The 21,759-nt window shown below is 34.2% G+C and overlaps 1 pseudogene; it reads right to left on the bottom strand.

The window, feature by feature from the left end:
- Positions 1 to 15,511: 15,511 nt before the first annotated feature.
- LOC149538746 (pentatricopeptide repeat-containing protein At2g03880, mitochondrial pseudogene) lies at positions 15,512 to 19,292 on the bottom strand (annotated as a pseudogene).
- Positions 19,293 to 21,759: the final 2,467 nt, after the last annotated feature.

The raw sequence follows: 21,759 nt of genomic DNA, 5'->3' as shown, positions 1-21,759 counted from the left end.
CTTGAAGTAGAGCATGTAGACCTAGAAGAAGAGGATGACCTCAAAGAAGGTGACTCACATGCATGTAAAGACCTTAAGGAAGATTCATGTAATGATGCAATCTTCTCCTTTAACCTTTTCTCAAGTTTAGACTTCATTTCCATCATGCGCTTAGAGAGATGAAGGTAAGAAAGATCATTTGTCTCTTCTAGTTCTTTGTATTGCACATATAGATCTTGAAACTCTTTAGTGATATGGAGGATATCATGATCATCTAGATTTGGTTGAGGTTTGGTAGCACAAGATTTGAATTCCATAGTGGTAGATGTAAAGCCAAGCATAAAAGAGCCTAGAAGATAACTTGATGTTGAAACTATAAGAGGTAGAGTGTTTACTTGCCAAGATAGTAGAGAGAGATTAAAGTGACTTGTTAAACAATATGTCCAAGAAACTTACGACATGAATGACTCAAGTCAATAGCTAGGAAAGATGCCCAAATAGCCAAATAGATAGAGCAAGTAGGGTGACAAATGAACAACTTTCCCAACCCAAGAGTGTTGTCAAGAAATCAAGGCAACCATTTCAGCAAAAAGATAACTAGCAAGAAAACATAGACCATGGAGATAGAAAGACCAAGAGCACCAAGACCGAAGAGTCACTTTAAGCATGTTCAAGAACTAGAGACATAGAAAATAAAAATCAAATGATGAGACTCCCCTTGGCAAGAAACACAAGAAAATGTTTGCATTTGATGTTTTGACTTGGTTGACAAAGTTTGACAATAGTTGATAGCATAGCAAGTTTGATGTTCAAAAGCAATTTCTTTCCAAGCAAGATAGTGACACATGGAGTAGTCTTCAAACAATCAAGCAAGGGACAAATCAACCTTTCATGATACAAGCATATGTGAGGTCTTAAGAAAAAGTCGTATAACTATCATCATGTGTATGTTCCAAAGATTTTCATAGGTCTAGCACATTCGAGAACACATCAAACAATATCTACCTAGAAGTCATGGTTCATTACTCAACAACTTGGCCCACGCTTGATGCTCCTTTTCCTCACGCCAAGTGGTTTCCCACAAGAGATATTGGCTTTCTCATGGAAGTGCCATAAGCACAACCAAGGGAACACATATGGTGAGTGTAAAATCTTGAGGTGATTCGGGTAGTCCACTAGGATCAATCCTTGCACCAAGAAGTTGAGCAGCTAAAAAGGGTAGTTACTAACTTAGGGTGTTTAGATAGGGCTTCCGTTCATAGTGTTCCTCTTGCTCCCAATTACAGGACACCTCACCTTGCGATGAGTAACCGATCTCGCGACCACAAGAGTACCTTAAGCATTATTTCCTAGTGATCTCCTTATGGTCAAAATCTCATAAGCGATCACACTAGGCGAAGACAAACACTACTTCTACCAAGGTTTTGTGTCCTTGATAGTCTTGAGTTTATAGTGGGTTGAAAGAGCCAGGTAATCTACTTGTCCCCACTTGGGTCATTCCTCTCAGGTTGTCTGAGAGCAGGCCCTCTAAAGGATTCTAAACTACACAAAGAATGGATCAACTTTTGGAAGTCAAGATTTCTAATTCACCACAAGGGTGAAGAGCATACTCTCCTATTCCAATCGTTTTCTCCCAAAACACACCAAGAAGATTCAGTTGCCTCTTACTCTTGAAACCAAATGGTAAGTCAAGATTTTTGATTCACCACAAGGGTGAAGAGCATACTCTCCTATCACCAAAAGATCCCAATTGTAAGTTTTAATGTGCCTAAAAATAAACAACTAGTATATGTCGCACATGTAAAAGTAAAGAAGAAGCAAAATTGGGTTTTTATGTGTTGGGAAGCCCTGAAAATAATCGTTAGTAGCCCTTGTGCATTTGAAGCTTTGACATGTGTTCTTTTTATGCAATATTTCAATTTTTTTCACAAGGATGGCAACTTGCAATCACAACTTGTTAGCACCACAAGTTAGTGTGAAATAACATAAAAAACTAAAATAAAAAGTGGTTAGTTGCCTTAAATATCCAAGTTATCTTCCAATCAAGTGTATGCAAAGAAAGGGTAAACTAATCACAAATGCTCTCATTTTTACTCTTTGCTTTTGATCTAGTCAACAAGATTAAACTTTTTTACTATGATTTTAGATCCAAAAATAGAAATGAAAAGAAGAGACCCCTACTAAAAATTAGAGAGCTTTTAAAAAATGTAAGAAATTCAAAAAAATATCTTCATTTGCTCCCTAGAGATCGATTTTGTCAAAATAGGCCAGATTTATCAAATCGAGTTTTTGATAAATCAAGCAGTCTTCAAACAATCAAGCAAGGAACAAATCAACCTTTCATGATACAAGCATATGTGAGGTCTTAAAATAAAGCCGTATAACTATCATCATGTGTATGTTCCAAAGATTTTCATAGGTCTAGCACATTCGAGAACACATCAAACAATATCTACCTAGAAGTCATGGTTCATTACTCAACAACTTGGCCCACGCTTGATGCTCCTTTGCCTCACGCCAAGTGGTTTCCCACAAGAGATATTGGCTTTGTCATGGAAGTGCCATAAGCACAACCAAGGGAACACATATGGTGAGTGTAAAATCTTGAGGTGATCCGGGTAGTCCACTAGGATCAATCCTTGCACCAAAAAGTTGAGCGGCTAAAAAGGGTAGTTACTAACTTAGGGTGTTTAGATAGGGCTTCCGTTCATAGTGTTCCTCTTGCTCCCAATTACAGGACACCTCACCTTGCGATGAGTAACCGATCTCGCGACCACAAGAGTACCTTAAGCATTATTTCCTAGTGATCTCCTTATGGTCAAAACCTCATAAGCGATCACACTAGGCGAAGACAAACACTACGTCTACCAAGGTTTTGTGTCCTTGATAGTCTTGAGTTTATAGTGGATTGAAAGAGCCAGGTAATCTACTTGTCCCCACTTGGGTCATTCCTCTCAGGTTGTCTGAGAGCAGGCCCTCTAAAGGATTCTAAACTACACAAAGAATGGATCAACTTTTGGAAGTCAAGATTTCTGATTCACCACAAGGGTGAAGAGCATACTCTCCTATTCCAATCATTTTCTCCCAAACACACCAAGAAGATTCAGTTGCCTCTTACTCTTGAAACCAAATGGTAAGTCAAGATTTTTGATTCACCACAAGGGTGAAGAGCATACTCTCCTATCACCAAAAGATCCCAATTGTAAGTTTTAATGTGCCTAAAAATAAACAACTAGTATATGTCGCACATGTAAAAGTAAAGAAGAAGAAAAATTGGATTTTTATGTGTTGGGCAGCCCTGAAAACAATCGTTAGTAGCCCTTGTGCATTTGAAGCTTTGACATGCGTTCTTTTTATGCAATGTTTCAATTTTTTTCACAAGGATGACAACTTGCAATCACAACTTGTTAGCACCACAAGTTAGTGTGAAATAATATAAAAAACTAAAATAAAAAGTGGTTAGTTGCCTTAAATATCCAAGTTATCTTCCAATCAAGTGTATGCAAAGAAAGGGTAAACTAATCACAAATGCTCTCATTTTTACTCTTTGCTTTTGATCTAGTCAACAAGATTAAACTTTTTTACTATGATTTTAGATCCAAAAATAGAAATGAAAAGAAGAGACCCCTACTAAAAATTAGAGAGCTTTTCAAAAATGTAAGAAATTCAAAAAAATCTCTTCATTTGCTCCCTAGAGATCGATTTTGTCAAAATAGGCCAGATTTATCAAATTGAGTTTTTGATCCCTAATACGACCTCAAAAGTCAAAACACAAAGAGAGTACCCCTCTTAGAATTCAAAAATATTTTTGAAAATATAAGTTTTTCTTAAAAATTCGCTGATTTGCGATCAAAAATGGCTTTTTATGAAAAAAAAAGAAAAAATTATGTCAAAATGCTCTGAAAATCGGACTAAAACATTTTGAACACATACTTAACTTGCATAAAAAATTTCAGAACCAAACTCCAAGTGGTTTAAGAGATATGATCAAATCTTTAAACCAACTAGATTTTTGGCCTTCAAACCAATCTACTTATGGGTTGGCCTTAAAACCAAAGTGATAATTCTACAAAAGCACTTGATTAGATCCAATATGCTGCTATTAAAAAACCAAAGATGAGAAATGAAAGAAAATGGAGCTAGAAACTTGATTCATGCCCCATGGTGGGCGCCAAAAATGTACACTCGAAAGTGTCACACTCTAAACCATTCTATCCAAATGATTCCATGAGTTTGGAATGCTTGGATGCTGGCTTAGAGCTCCCTATCCATGGAGTGCAAAAGAGTATATTTCAAGAATAATAAGGCTCTGAGATGAGCCTTAGAGATACTCTTCTTGCTAGTAAACCATGCAATGGGAGGTTCCAAAGACAAGATGCAAGAATGCAAATGTCCCGAGGAGTTCCTCAAGAATGCAATGCAACTAAAGATTAACCTAGCATGAACATGAAAAGTGCGGCTATTCTAAGCATGGATGAGAGTGTTACAATCCAAATATTAAGCAATGTGAGATAGATTATTGCAAAATAGAAGCTAAACTAACATGCAACATGAATCTAAGCTAAAATGCTATGGTATGAGAGAATGTAGACAAGAAATAGAAGTTCTCCACAAAGCTCCAAAGAAACCTATTAGAAAACCTGCAGCATAACAATATTCAAAATGAGGATGGATCATTTGAGGGGGAAAGATCTCTCCCTTTTAAAGTCGTACGAACGGTAGAGATCAAGATGAAGATGGTGGATGATCAACGGTAGAATTTGAAAAGAGGAGTGATCAATGTGCACACACGAGTCAACCAATAGAATATAAGTTGACTTGTCATATAAGACAAAAGTCACAAAGCCTTTTCTTTTAAATGTAAAATAGAAAAAGGACTTTATGTGTGCACTTTAAGTGGGTTAGAAGAATGGGGTCTTTTATTTAATTAAAAGGGGACATGTTCTTTTAATCAAATAATGAACTTAGGATAGCATAGTCAAACTATAGGTTATAATCAAATAAATTGATTATTAGCAATTTGGCTTAGGTAAGTGATTAAATTAATTTAGCCAAAATGTTGAAAAGGGGGCTAATAGTCTAGATGACCATTTTTAGGTGATTACAACTATGAACAATGTTGAGTGGTGTAACTTCTACCACAACTTCTGAACATTGCCAAGTCATGTCCAATATGGACTTGTACATTGCTAAGAAGGAACCACACATAGTGTCCCAAGTCTTAGGAGACTCTATGCATCCATCTAGAGCTTATAGTGACTGGATACCAATAAGTACTACCAAATAAATGATACTTTCAAATTGAATGAAATTATTTGGGTGGAATACTTTTAAAGTTTGTATGGATGATAAAGAAGATTATGTACTATAAACAAATAAGTATTCTGAGTAAAATCATGGATTTACTTTTGGGATAAGTGTTAGATTTTATGAGTTATTAATAATCTCTATTTTTTGCAGGAACCAATGTGATGAAGATGTTGTTTTGATGTTACATATTCATAGGGAGATGTTTAACCTCAGAGGGAGGATACTTCCACTATCTTATTTGATGATCAAAGTAGTTCATGATTGAGAACGAATCCTTGTGAAATCCCCACCATTCTTATATATGTTGTTAATATTTTTGATATTGTAGAACTTGAGACTAGTTGGAAGTCTTAGTTGTGATTTTCCTTGTTGAATATGGGTTCATATTTATGTGAAATTATTATAATTGTAAGGACAACTTGATAACTCTCTTACTTATGAAAGACTTGTAGTGAGAATCATGTAGACAAAGTTTATGATGTCATCATGTTGAGAGATTCCATTATGGGAGTTGGAAGTCATGTTAAGAGCGTCTATGACTGTATCACATTGAGAGAATCTATGATAAAAAAAAATGGGTTGTAAACCTTACTATCTTGTCATGTTGAGAGATTTCGTGACAACATCACATTGAGAGAGATTGTGATGAAAGGTGGTTGTGATCCTTGCAGACTTGTTATCTTGAAATATTCCATGACAACATCATGTTGAGAGGTTGTGATGTAAGAGCCTTGCATTTTGAGAGATTCCATGACAACATCAAGTTGAGAGAGTCCATGATGAAAGGTGGTTGTGATCCTTGCAGACTTGTTATGTTGAAAGATTCTATGAAAACATCACGTAGAGCTTGTTTGTAATGTAAGGGCCTTGCATGTTGAGAGAGTCCATGACTACATCACATTGAGAGAGTTTGTGATGAAAGATGTATTGGAATAGACCAATTCCACGTCTTTTTCCTATTGCAACTAAAACTACAATTAACTCCACCACATGTGTGAACAATTGAATTTGTCTCCAAACACATGGCAAGAATGTTAAGTGTTAGTGCTGTCACATTACATGATCCACATGTATGCTCTAGACTCCTTGTTTGTAAATAGAAGTCCTCCATTTATAGAGGCTATCTAATCTGTATTATTGTGCATCCAGATTAATAAAATACTTTTGTTATCTGTTGTCACCACTTTGTTTCTTAGTTCTACTTTTTAATATGGCATCAAAGCTATTAGATTTTTTGGGCTGTGATTTTATTTGAATATGTCAATGTTTGATCTTTGTTGATTCATGAAGATGATATTTAAAATGTGACATAGAAGATATGCTACTACCAAATGAAAAGCAAGTCTGATAATTAAAGTCAATGTATTGAATAAAGAGAACCTATGAAGATACAATATAAGCTTCTAGTGTCAAGAGAAGTCAGGTGAAGATAGAAAAGTACTTGCCACCAAAAGAAATCGAGACTGAATAGACTAGTTGGGTGTCATGTGAGAAATGTTTAACCTATTGATGAACCATGTATGTGAAATATATTCCTACAGAAACTAGAAAGCACAACTGTTGGTTACTTATGTGACTCAGTAGATGGATTATTTTTTATATGGACTCAATATTATTGTGCATGAGAAAAGTTAAGAGTTGGTTTCCTTGTTATCAGAACAATATTGTTATGAAGTTTGAATGGTTCATGGTAAGCCAAAACCATTTGTTTAGGAGAAGAATAGTTCGTGGTAAGCCAAAGCCATTTGTTTAGGAGAAGAACAGTTCGTGGTAAGCCAAAACCACTTGTTTAGGTGAAGAACGGTCTATGGTAAGCCAAAACTACTTGTTTGGGTGAGAAATCGAAAAGAAAATTAATTGCATTAGTTGGAGCAAATACCAAATGATTATGGGTCAACTAGTTAAAAACCCACATCATAATGACACAAGGAACAAATTGATAATGAGAAGAGAAACCAATTTTTTTATGTTGTAAAATGGGTACCTAACAAGGCTTAATGTTGGGAACTATTCTATTTGAATTTCTTATTGTAATTTCTTCCATATAAAGAGTCTTTAGTGGTAGAAATTAAGGGAGGGTGTTGGAATAGACCGAGTCCACATCTTTCTCCTATTGCAACTAAAACTATAGTTAACTCCACCACATTGTATGCATGATTGAATTTGTCTCCAAACACATGGCAAGGTTGTTAAGTGTTAATGTTGTCACATTACATGGTCCACATGTATGCTCTAGACTCCTTGTTTGTAGCTGGAAGTCCTCTATTTTATAGAGGCTATCTAATTTGTATTATTGTGCAGCTAGATTAATAAAATACTTTTGTTAACTGTTGTTACCACTTTTTTTCTTAGTTCTACTTTTTAATAAGATGGTTGTGATTCTTGCAAGTTTTTCGGGTTGAGTGATTCCATAAGTATTATTTTAATGATAATCTATGTGAATAGGATTTATCATTGACATTTTTGGTCGTGGTCTTGTGTGATTGTTTAGCTCTCTCTCTCTCTCTCTCTCTCTCTCTCTCTCTCTCTCTCTCTCTCTCTCTCTAAGAGGAGGTGTTGAAGATTGTAGTTGTGATAGAGATCTTTGTCTCTAAAAATATGAGTGTTATTATTGTTATGGTCACCTTCAGCTGAAGAGGACATTTATGATAATTATTGTAATAGTAAATATAAAGACATGTGTCATAGGACATGCATTGAGGCATGGAGATATAGAGAGTTGTGTATTTGAAAATAAAGAGCCATGTTTTAAGAAATTAAAGAGGCCTTCAGTTGTAATATGAAGAGTCTCTCTATTTGTTATATATTTGACCAAGCAAAATATATTGTACACTTGGACATTTTATTAGTTGATAGACTATTATATGTGGACCTTTGACCGAAAAGTAAGATGTCTTACCTAGAAAATGAAAAGGGCAGTGAAGCCAACATTTGAAAAAAAATGGAGATTTCTTTTTAGTTACCAGTATTGCACATTGTTAGTAGTATCACAGTTGTTATCTCTTGCCAGCCTTTTACTCTTTACATCGTATATATACCTTGTTTTCATCTCTTAACAGTCACATCACCCACGTACCATCTCACATGAAAATATTGGATATTGAATGGAAAAATATGTAGTGTAAAGAAGAGAAACCAATAGTTGAGCGAGGTCCAATAATCGGTCACCCTCTTGTGAATATATTATCCATTCTTCCAACACATTTTAACTATATATTGTAATTAATTGATCTATTTGTAAATATAAAAAACATCAAATGTTGATAAAAAATAGACCAATACTTGAACACATGAAAACTTATAAATGTTATAGAAAAATAAATAAATAAATTCATTAATAAGTGAAATAAATAACTTTTTGCCTCAAAAAATATCACAACTATCTAATAAATGTACGTGACTTAAAAAATAATATTCTCACTTTATAAAATAAGATGCTCACTTAAATAAACACTGATATCTTAGTGTACAAATATTAATCTTATTGTCTACAAATATTGGGGTAGCAAAGTATATGCTTAGAGTAAATCATATTAATAATATGTCTCATCACATATATGCATAGAATAAATCATTGTGTTTTCTCATGAAATGTGTGTGAGACTATCAAAAAAAATTAGTGTTCAACTATTCGTCCCTTTCTGTTGGATATAGGTTGAATTTTACATAATAATGTGTTATTTCTATAACACATTATTATATTTTTTGTTATGAAGTATTTGTCCTTTTGTGTTTAATTTAAGTTATATATAACCAATATTTATGACGATTAATAACTATTTGGTCTATTTAAGTTGCATGTATGTTACATTTCATATAGTTATGATTATTTTATTAACAACAAATGATATTTTTTAATTCTTATTAGAGATTCTTAGATTTAACTTTGGTAGAATGTTTAAAAACTTATTTTTTGGACATATTTCACTAGGCCCTCTATTGCTATTTTAATTGAGTTGTCCAATGATTCACACCTTCAAACCTAAGTTATAGATAGTTCAATATCCATTTTTCATTTCTAAAAGAAAATGAAAGGATATCCCATGTTGATGAAGTACAAAGCAAGCATGTAGTGTAAACAAGAGCCATTATCATCTTGAGGATGGTGATCAATCTCCATAAACATAGTTGAAACTAAGGAAACCATCGATAGCCATTCCCTTACTTGTGATAGGCCAACATTGGGGAAAATAATAACAAAAGAATTAACAATTTTATGACGAAGTTTTGTTGGTCTATATGAGTCAATCCAAGAGCGTAAGCTTGTGAAAGGTGTCTGAGCAATATGCCATCAAGTGATGTTAGTTATGAAATGAGGAATTATGAATGCATCTACAACACATGAAATTGAATCTATGGAAATCCTAGTGACAGGAATTGTCACTTCCTGGCAGTAGGAACATCATAAACGTAAATAACTCAATAAAACTAATTTGTAATAAAATTAATTACAACTCTTAATAAGTTATCACCTCATAATCTAATTAATATGAAATATTATTATCTAATCAAATACGGATATTGAATATATAAACTAATATACTATGATTAAATATATATTGTGTAATGCTAAGCTAATTAAAATACAAATGGAAACTAACTTAAATGCACTTCATATAGAAATTAAATGAGATCACTAGGTAACTTTGGAGTGGGCCCTTCCTCCTCAACGGCTTGGTGATGAAACCAAGTAGTAGTCTTAAGTCTCCATACATGCAAATATAAACTTTATATTTCCAAATGATAATGATCTATTACAATGCTGTGCATTTTGTAAAACCCGCACACTACCCTCCACACTATATCTCGCACTACTTATATATACGCAGGCTTAACAACTTATTAAGTGCTCTGATATACATGCCATTTAAAGAATGGCTATTACATAGCATATCTATAACAGAATTCCATGGCTTTGCAAAGAATAGACAATTTTTTTGTATCAGTTTAGAAAACAATATTGTCTTCATCCATCGTTTTTGAGTCATGGTTTTGAAGAAGGTTTAGTTGTAAGAAACTACAAATATAGAGAAAATGGCATGTATTATGTCCACGTGATTCATGCAGGTATGGGTAGAATAGGTAACATTTTGTTATTGTTTATAGCAACAATATCATCTTTAGCCAATATGGTTTTGAAACAATTTGCAAATACTATGGTTTTAAAATGGTTTAGAATATTCTGGTTTGATTTCCACATGAGACTTGCATTATTAGCAGCAATATGGAGTAATGTTTGATCAAGTTTGTTTTTCTGTTCACGTATACACTATCCTTCTTGACGTCTTCTTGTTGTACATAATCTTTTGGCACAAATATGTGGTGGAGAGAACCATGGTGTGTTTCCAGTTGATAAATATGCACCATAGGTTTCTTAACATCTTCACGTAAATCTCCTTTCTATCAACTCCATGTATTCAAATATTTGTAGCAAATGTGTCTATTTCAAAGTTGATGGAGCTTTGTATTGGTGAAAGAGCTACAGGAAGATGCATAGCAGGCGACAAGAAGAATCATAACATATTACCAACTTGTTAGATAAATACAATTTCATCTATTTATTCACATATTCTATCTAATAACTATATTAAATATTACTCATAAATATCAAATCATATGCAACATAGAAGGATAAAATGGAATAATAGGTGTTGAAATGAACATGAAGGCTTACATGAAGGGTAAAATATGGCATAATATGGGACATAAATTGCTCTCATCAGCGTGGAGACGGTTAGTGCAGTCTTGATCATTACTTGTTCTAGTAAATAGTAATAAAAAGATGTCACTCATACAAATAGATATCAAACCTCTACTACACAACGTCGTCTTTTTAGGAACATTGTTTACAAGAGTTAAATTATTGGTGCTTCCTACTGGCAATAAGACTCCTAGCCATGTGGCATTGCAAACACTCTGCTCCTCTCAAATCCTTGTTTTAAATAGTAGCCACAACATTTGTTTTTGAGGAAGATAGCAATACAACCCTTCTCTGCAACTTTAACAATTTCCCACATGCTCACTTTTAGGAGAAAAATAGAATATTTGATATGGTGCTTATATCAATATACTAACAGACATATCACATTTTTTTGGTGTTAAACATGTATAATTGCATTGGTAAAAAGAAAGGAGTAAAATTTGATTAAGTGTAGTCACCATAGATTGTTAAATAGTGATTGAAGCTGCTACTCAAAATCTGGAGTTTTACTTTTAAATTTCGAGTGCCTTCATAGGCTCATACTAATTTATCCATTAAAAGATTTTATTTATTATTTGTAAAAATGTAGCATTATAATGTATTTTTATTGTTTAAATAGGTATTTTAAGTTTCACATTTTAATATAATTTTGCTTGAAACTTTTGTATTAGATGTTATTATATTTTTATAGATGAACTCTTATATTAATTATATTTTGTGTTAGATAATTTTGTGTTATAACTTGCATCATAAGAAATGGATTTAAGTGAAAACACGATAATGTCACTAGGAATAGGAACGATATGTTTTTTGATTGAGTAAAATAGGTTTTAAGGGTGCCTAAAACCTAACATTAACAAAATAAACCGACATTATGTCCGGAGCACAAAGCTAACAACAAAGAAACAACATGTCATAGAAGGCTAGGAGAACATGACAAAATAAAACACGACTTTTGAAAGAGAAGGCAAGCCTAGAAAACAAAAAACCAAAGGAAAAATAAAAAAGCCAGGGGAACCAATCAGAGCATCATATTCTTAACCAACTCAGCAACCTTGAGCTCCAACATTTTCACAATCTCAGCTGCTTCACTAATCAGTTAAATGTCATCAGGAGAGTCATCCCTGTCCCTCTTCTTCTTGTTCAATCTCCATCTATTGTTAGTGCACTCATCTTGGGGGTTGACTTCATCTTTTGTGTCTTAGTTGTCCTCATTTCCCATGTCTTCTTTGACCCCTGTGTTAACCTCCATCATAATGTGCAGTTGTTGATATTATCATTTAAAGATTTAATAATATGGAAGCTCTGGTTAGCAGTATTGTGGAGAGAGCTCTCCATTCTATCCATTCTTTTTTCCACCTCGGTGACCCTATTATCCAAGTTGTTGATTATGTCAGTTTTCTGTCTTCCCCATCCTTCCTTTCTAGACCCTACAACTTGTTTTTTATCTCCTCAATCTCATGAAAAATCCACTTGATAGAATGGAAGTTGTCCACCATGTTGTTCCTGGCATTATTGAGGAGATTCATCTCCACTTCCCTGGCATTATCACTGAGAATCGCCATAGCCAGATCAATAAGCTCCTCCAAATGAATTTTGCCATCATTTCCCTCTAGGATCTTGGGCTGAATAGTTTCTCTTACAATGCCCATTTTTTGTGGTCCTAGTTTCAATGTTTCTCCAGATCGTTTTCCTGCCCTTGGAGCCGAAAGTACAGGTAATTTTTTCGATGCCATAATCCTCATTTCTCTCTACGTGGGCGTGGAGGGGGGGTTCATGTCCCTTACTAGAATCCTGATCTGTGTCTATGTCATTGCCCCTTCTCCTCTTGGCTGGGCTTTCCACCTTCCTACAAACTAGGGCCTTGCTTATAACCTCCTTTTTCATATTATTCTCCTCCTCCATGTCCATTCCCTCATCCTCTTCATTATAATCCTTTGCATAATTAACCTCAGATTTAATACCTGCCGAGTCTTTCCTAAGCTTGATTATATTCTTCTTGGGTCCACTTTTCTTTTTGTTTTTTCCCAAATCCTTTATAATCTTGGCTACCTCCTCTTCATCATCCGAATGAAGCCCAGGGCTATCCTCAGTGTCAAACAGGAGATGGGAGCTTTCTGCATCCTCCAAGGACTCAACTTTCTGGGCGTTTGAGCCTTAAAGTGCTCATAAATCAATAATAACAAGCCCTCATGGAAAGCATGATTGGCATAAGATTTATTTTTATATCCCATGATATATTTATTAATAGAGAAGAAGAGGTAGTAAGGGATGGAGATCTTAGTGCCATACCTGAAGTGGTTAGGGATGACAAAGTGATGGGTACAGACTCTATCATACCTTGTGTCCAGTGTTAATATTGAAATAACATGTTACCAAATTCATATTATATACAATTTGTGTTCCAAAAATATTGAAATGTTTGATTGAAAATATGAATTTGACATGTGTATAATTTTTTCTTTTTAATGTTTAAAAAGTTTATACATAAAAAAATATATCAATGTTTGATCGAAATTCTTTAGTATGAATGAAGTGAAGGCTCCAAAACGAAAACTAAAAAACCACACTATGTTATCTATATCTATTATAATATATTTTGAATGTACAAGAAAATGTCGTGTATACATGTCTACCTGCTTAACTATTGCACCTCTTTTTGGTGCAAATGTTAATTATTAATAAAGTGATTTATTGTTGTGTGGCTGGAAAAGTTTTGAGAAAATATCTTTTAGTATTTGTTGTGTTTGTTATGTTTTCCTTATTCCTGTTTATCATTTATTTCTGAGCTAAATTTAACACTTATTACAATATGTAGCTTTATTGATGACAAAAAGGAAAAGAAAAATTCAAGAAACCCACTTTGATATGTAGTATCTCCATAACCTAATAAGAAAGTTCAATAGATACAAGAACATTCAACTTTGAAATTTATTCCAAGATTTCAAATGTCAGATATCGTGTGCAATGCATGTAAGTAATATCTAGTGTTGCTTTCTTTTGTTCCCAAAACCACAATCTGCAGGCAATGCCAATCTCAAAAGTAAGAGAAACATGACATACTATTGATGATTACATAATGACTTGCAATGCCAAAGCAAAGAACAGAATATTGTCACGGGTTCTAGTGCGTGGATGAGCTATTGGAAAAAAATTCAGGCGTCATTCTCATTTAATTTACGCTTCTAAAATTTATTAAACAGCTCTCCTCTCCTTGTATACTCCATGAACAAAAGAAAAATCTGTCTTGAACACCATAACTTCATACAGGGAAACAATGTTCAGATGTTGGACCTTTCTCAATGGCCACTATTCAACAGTACCAAATCGCCTTATGTTTTCACAATCTTTACAAAAATTGGATGGAAAATTTGAATTCAGAGAGCAGAGAACACAAGTCCTGGAGGCGGGTGACGCTTCACATAGTTCTGGTGTGTCATTTGTCTCGTAGAAAAGCCCAATAGTATAGGAGCGAGGAGAGAAAAGAGGCAGAGGAGAAGAGCAGATAGAGGACTTGAATACCTCACCCTATTACTAGCCATTATTTACCAGAGGACCATTTTGGAGATAAAATATTTCTCAAATTTTTAGAATATTTCCGAAGATCTGGCAGGGACAATTTTTTTTTTCAATTTTTTATGTTTAAACCCGTCACTAAAGCTTACAACTACAACGGCATGATTTGAGGAAAATATGCATTAAAGGCTTCTTTTTTAAAACTGTGCAAGCAAAAAAAATTGCACAAAGATTTGAAAATATCCAGTTTAACTACCTCAAATGCAAATCCGCAGGAGCTTAGCCAGGAGTCAACAACTTGAAGGCAGAAATGCACTACATGATCAATTTATTTTTCTTTGTAGTTTCAACACAAGGATGCACAGTAAAATTGAAGGATGTTCTGAGGCAGTGACTGCTCAAAGATGGTGCTCCTCGCATTTAATGACATTTACTGTTACCATCAATTATTAGCATTTAGTAAGCACACATGGACGGCATCTGAAGAAAGAACCCTGGCGGGAGCAGGGTTTCTGGTGCTAGATTATCTTTTCAGATACACATCGTATTTCGATATTCAAAATAGAACTTCCGCAGAGGCAAGTTTCTCGACGGCCAGTTTTCATCCTATAATAGCCTATTGGCTAGGCTAATTACATATCGAATCATGGAAGATATAATCCTTAAAAAAGGAATCACACAAAATGACGAGGGTTGATTGTGAACCCCCTCTTCCAATCCCTAATGGTCAAGCATCTTTCCATTTACTTGAGGTGTTGCTCATCTTTTGTTTTTTCCTTATTCTCCTTTTGAAGGTATACAAAATATTTCATGCGATTTGAATTATTTTCCTCCAGCGTTTCCGTACATATGCAGGCTTCCTGGAAACAATTATATGGAACATAGATTTTTGTCAGATAGCCTGACTGTGTAAATTAGCAGTGTTCTGCATTCCACTCTATACATTTCTAATTTTACAGAGTAAAAGGTATTGTCTGAATTGCAAAATATTTTAGACAAAAGGAGAAAGAAAACAACCTTTTTCCTTTGTCCCTTCATTATTACTGCGGGTATGACAGTGCACATTATTATAGTACGAACCATCTTTACAGATTGCTTCATTTAGCATTACCAATAATCTCCTCATCTCTTCATTATTACTGCAGGTATGACTGTGCATATTATTATAGTGTAAATCTATTTTCCAAATTAGATTCATTTAACATCACCAAAAATCTCCACAAGAACACTGTCCCTGTTTAAAATGATGGAAGCGGTTGGCATCTCTCACAACAATTTCTCTTGCAACAATCTTGGAGATGAGTTTCGTTGCACTGTGGCAATCAGCACATACTCTAAGCTTCTTAACAACTCTAATAGTTGTTCCGTGGGGTGTGTTTAACAAACCAAATACAATTGCCAACTTTTCACTATGGCGGCAGATAAATGATTCTTTTTCCTCCTCTTCAACATCGTTAACTGAATGTTTTGAATCTGGAAAATACCGTGCTGCCTTCATCTCCCAAGCCAATTTCTCCAACTCTGCATAGATCTCCTGTGTCTGTGGGTGTGATCTGTCTCCTGCACAAAAAGCATGTACCATTTTTTCACCTTCAATCCAACTACATCCAGGGATCTTTTTAATTCCTCTATCTTTCATCAAATTCTTTACAATTTGAACCTCACCCCACCAGCCCACTTCTGCATAGATTTTTGAGAGAAGAACATAAGTCACAGCATTTGTAGCATCCAAATCAAAGAGCAGCATTGCTGTAAATACTCCTAAAACTATACTCATATGTGATCTACAGGCACCAAGAAAACACATCCACACAACAACCGCAGGTTTAACTGGTATCTTTATGATAAAATTTAGGGTATCTTCGAGGTAACCTGCACGACTAAGGAGGTCAACCATGCACACATAATGATCAACTGTAGGTGTCATGCAATAAAGGTTGCCCATATAATTGAAGTGTGTACAGCCCTCATCCACTAAACCTGCATGGCTGCATGCAAATAGAACAGAAGCAAAGCTTACATTGTCAGGATATATTCCTGAATGCTTCATCATTTCAAAGATTCTGAGAGCATCCTCACAAAATCCATTTTGTGCATATCTTGCAATCATGGCATTCCATGAGATCACATTTCTTTGAGGCATCGTGTCAAACAATTCACATGCCTTATCTATGTTTCCACACTTTGCATACATGTCTACCAGGGCGCTTGCAACTACTACATCTGACAAATACCCACCTTCCATTATGCTTTGATGTATATCCATACCCTGTTCCAAAGCTCCCATTTTGGCACAGGCTGGAAGGATGCTGGCAAAGGTTGTGGAATTTGGCTTTACACTTGCTGATGGCATTTGCTTAAAAGTTTGTAAAGCATTTTCGACGAATCCATTTTGTGTGTATCCTACAATCATCGAGTTCCATGAGACCACATCTCTTTGAGGCATTCTGTTAAACAAGTCACATGCCTTTTCTATGTTTCCACATTTTGCGTACATGTCTATCAGAGCACTTGTAACTACAACATCTGCCCAAAATTCACGATCAATTATAATTTGATGGATAGTTCTGCCCACTTCTAAAGCTCCAATTTGAGCACAGGCAGAGGCAATGGTGGAAAAGGTTGAGGAATCTGGCTTTACACCCATCAGTTGCATTTGCTTGAAAATTTCCAAGGACTTTTCAACAAGCCCATTTTGAACATACCCTCCAATCATGGCATTCCATGAGACAACATTTCTTTGAGGTATGATGTCAAAGAGTTCATGTGCCTTGTCCAGGTTTCCACATTTTGCATACATATCTACCAGAGCGCTTGCAAGTACAACATCTAATAAAATACCCTCTTCTGTAATGCGTTGATGGATGGCCATACCCTGTTCCAAAGTGCCCATTTTGGCACAGGCTGGGAGGACGCTGGCAAAGGTTATGGAATCTGGCTTCACACCTAACAAAAGCATTTGCTTGAAAGTATCTAAAGCCTTTTCAACAGATCCATTTTGTGCATATCCTGCAATCATGGCATTTTTGTCAAACAGTTTACATGCCCTGTCTATACTTCCACATTTCACATACATGTCTACTAGATCACTTGCAACTACAACATTTGAAAAAATTAAAAATCCCCCTTCCATTATGCTTCGATGGATGTCTGTACCCCGTTCAAGAGCTCCCATTTTGGCACAGGCTGGAAGGATGCTGGCAAAGGTTGTTGAATTTGGTTTTACTCTTGCCAATTGCCAATTGCATTTGTTGGAAATTTCTAAAGCTTTTTCAACTAATCCATTCTGTGCATATCCTACGATCATTGAAGTCCACGAGACCACATCCCTTTGAGGCATTCTGTCAAACAATTCATGTACCACTTCTATCTTTCCACATTTTGCATACATATCAATCAGAGCACTTGCAACAACAATGTCTGACGAAAATCCGCTTTCAGTTATGATTTGATGGATGGCTCTACCTAGTTCCAAAGCGCCAATATGAGCACAGGCAGGGAGGATGCTAGCAAATATTGAGGAATCTGGCTTTAAACCTGTCAGCTGCAATTGCTTAAAAGTTTGTAAGGCTTTCTCAACGAATCCATTTTGAACATATCCTGCAATCATGGCGGTCCATAATATAACATCTCTTTGAGGTATCCTCTCAAACATTTTCCGGGCCTTCTCCATGCTTCCACATTTTGCGTACATGTCTACCAGGGCACTTGCAACTACAACATCTGACAAAAACCCGGCCTCCGTTATATTTTGGTGGATGTTCATACCATCTTCCAAAGCTCCTATTACAACACAGGCTGGAAGGGTGCTAGAAACGGTTTTCGAGTCTGGCTTTACACCTGCCAATTGCATTTGCTTGAAAGTTTCCAAAGCCTTTTCAACAAACTCATTGTGCACATATCCTACAATCATTGCATTCCATGAGATAACATCTCTTTGAGGCATTCTGTCAAATATTTCGTGAGCCTTATCTACGCTTCCACATTTTGCAAGCATATCTACCAGGGCAGTTGCAACTACAACATTTGACAAAATTCCAATATCCTTTATGGTTTGATAGATGTCCATACCCTCTTCCAAAGCTCCCATTTTGGCACACGCTCGGAGAACGATGGCAAATGTGAACTGATCCGGTTGAAAACCTGTTCGTTGCATTTGGTGAAACAAAGTGACTGACTCGTGAGGATACCCATGCTGCCGGTATGCTCCAATGATCGTATTCCACGAGATGCTGTTTCGTACATTCATGAGGTCAAACACTTTACGAGCATCCAACAAGCTTCCGCATTTGACATACAAGTTAATAAGCTTGTTCTGAAAATTTGTGCGCGTAGCAAATGCAAAGCGCCTTTGAACGATGAGAGAGTGAACAATTTTCGCTTGTGAAAGGGATTTTGTGAGAATGCAGGTTTGTCTGAAAATATGTAGACGAGTCTCCGGGGAGGATGTGCGTCGTAAGCAGAATACGCAGCGCCTCCCTACATGACATGATGCTCTCAGATTCAGATGAGTAGCGGATGGCAATCACAGTTTCTTATTGTAATTGGAGCCACAGAAATGGCATTGCAGTGACCCCTATGCCTTAAAGCATTTTCTTCATTTTATGAGTTACTTGCAAGTCTAACTAGTATAATCCAGTCCAAGGCTATAAGAGAGACAACCAGAGGACCTCTGTTAGACAGAGCGAATTAAAAATCACAATTTCAAATCACAGAGGGCAAAATATGCAAAAATGCAGAAATCGTATTTAGAAGCCAAATTGGACATGTCTGTTTAAATTTTCGTTTCAAGCCGAAGCTGTTCCATTTGTTCATCAATCTGATTGAGCTGTTTGGTTAACTCCCTCTCCGTTTTGAGGGAATCAATGAAGTTTGTTTTAAAATATTTCTATTGATAGTCTTTTGGGGTAATATTAACCTTTTTTTTAGTGCCTGCCAGGGTAAGAATACTTACCCATTCATCTTCGTGTTAACATTAACACTGACCAAAAGAATTAAAAAGATTATATGAAATTTCAAATGTTTGTATCTTTTTCTAATTTTTCATTATTTTATAAATTATATTTTTCATTCATTCTATTGGTCCATACTATTTTTAGTGGGAGATAAAATTAATTTTCTTCAACAAAAATACAAATATTTTCTAACAACTTCATCATACAATTACAACTTTATCTTTTTTCATTTGTTTGATAAGATTTTTTTTTCCAATCATTTTATCTTCCACCTCACACAACATGTCTAATCAATATTAATTATAATATCAATATAATTTCAATATGCTATATCTTTGTATTTGAATTTCTAATTTTTTTAAAACTTTGATTTTTAAATAAAATAGTTAAATTATTACTATTATTTTATTTTTATAAAAATAAATTAAACAATATTATTTTTAAATTATATTTTATAATAGTGTTTGTAATATGTATTATTGATAAGTGTTACAATTTATAAATTATATCATTTATTATTATTAATATTTTTTATTTAAATAATTTATCATTTAGTTTAAATATATTTAACACTTAAATACATATTTTAATATTAAATTGATAATTATATTTTACATCAAAAAAACATACTAAAGAAAATAACCACAAAAATGAAATAATTCAATTCTAAAAGATATATAAATTATTATTAAGTTTTTATAAATTGTGTATTAAAATTAAATAGTTATATTCTATTTCTTATTTATTACATCATATTTATTCATCAACATCAAATGTATTACATCTATTTATTATTTACAAATGTACATATTAAATTATATAGATATTATTTCATAATAATAAATTACTTAATTTTATGAAAATTTTGGAATTACAAAACATTAAATTGTAAAACTTCTCTAATTGTGTAAAATTAAACAATTATTTTTACTTATAAAATATTTTTATATTTCAATATATTTCATTTTTCTTATAAAAATGTGAGTTATAATATAAAAATTAAATTCTTAGTTTCATTAATTAAAATATAATATATTTTTATTTTTTATTATAACCATGATTTTATTTTGACTATTTATTTTATCAAGAAAAATAATTATATTTAATTCTCTCTCTCTCTCTCTCTCTCTCTCTCTCTCTCTCTCTCTCTCTCTCTCACACACACACACACACACACACACACACACACACACAAAACTTATGTTGATATCACTCTATCTTACTATTTTATCTTTCTTCCTCTTCCTCTTCTATACTATCTATCATTTTTTCCCTTACATATATGTTTATGCTATTATTGTTCTATATTGTTGTATCTCTATCATAGTTTTTGTCAAGTGTCAATGATTAAAAATAATGTGATTTCCATTTGATAATCAAAATGAGAATAATACATAGTTGGGGGAGTTTTTCCAACTACTTATGGTTCTCTAGTAGCATGCATAACATGCTTAAACATATAATGTGATACTCCAAATGCTTCATCACTTGCTCAAGTTCTATAATTCAAATATTGGTATGGATATCTTTCCTCATTGCACATATTTTAAGTTGTCAATGTATAAAGTGCAAATTTGTCTAAAGCATATGTATTGATCGTAGTATGATATTAAGTACTTGGTGACATATTAGGGACTTTGGCCTCTTATTCTTGGGCTTGAATGCCCAAAGATATAATAATATAACACGAGAACTTAACAACAAAATATGAGTCATCCTATCAAATCACAAGTGCATTTCTAAGACGAGAATTTAACAACAAAATATGAGCCATCCTATCAGATCACAAGTGCATTTCTAGGAAAAAATTAATGCATTCACAATCTTAATTTAGAACTATTCAACCTTATTCTCACTCATCTACACCTCTACAACCATTATGCATTGGGTAGGAACTATGATGCATTGCGTCTCTTATTTTAATTGCAAATTTTAAGCAGTTGCTTCAGAAAAGGAAGGTAATAATTGCCAGGCTAATGCATTTCTTGAAGATTTCAAGATTAATATGTTTGGTGGGCTCTTTGTGAGTCATTCAACTTCAGGCAGGCCAAGGGCCCATTGACTTAACCAAGCTTTTGAATTGAAGTTGTCAAGGAATATTAGAAATCTTACTAGAAGAGATGACTATGTTGATTGAAAGATAAATAATGGCATTGAAGAAAGATTGAGTGAACTAGAGAGATACTATGTTGATTGGAAGCTAAATAATGGCTTTGATTAATAAATTGGATTGACAATGGGTGATTGTTAAGAAGATGGAAGTAGAAGACTTAATTAGAATTAAATAATTATTCAATT

Source organism: Cupressus sempervirens, chromosome 9 (assembly GCF_028749045.1).
Source record: "Cupressus sempervirens isolate cs-2001-9-10 chromosome 9, ASM2874904v1, whole genome shotgun sequence".
Lineage (NCBI taxonomy): Eukaryota > Viridiplantae > Streptophyta > Pinopsida > Cupressales > Cupressaceae > Cupressus > Cupressus sempervirens.
The sequence above is the reverse complement of the archived record's forward strand: the minus strand, read 5'-3'. Positions and strand labels throughout refer to the sequence as shown.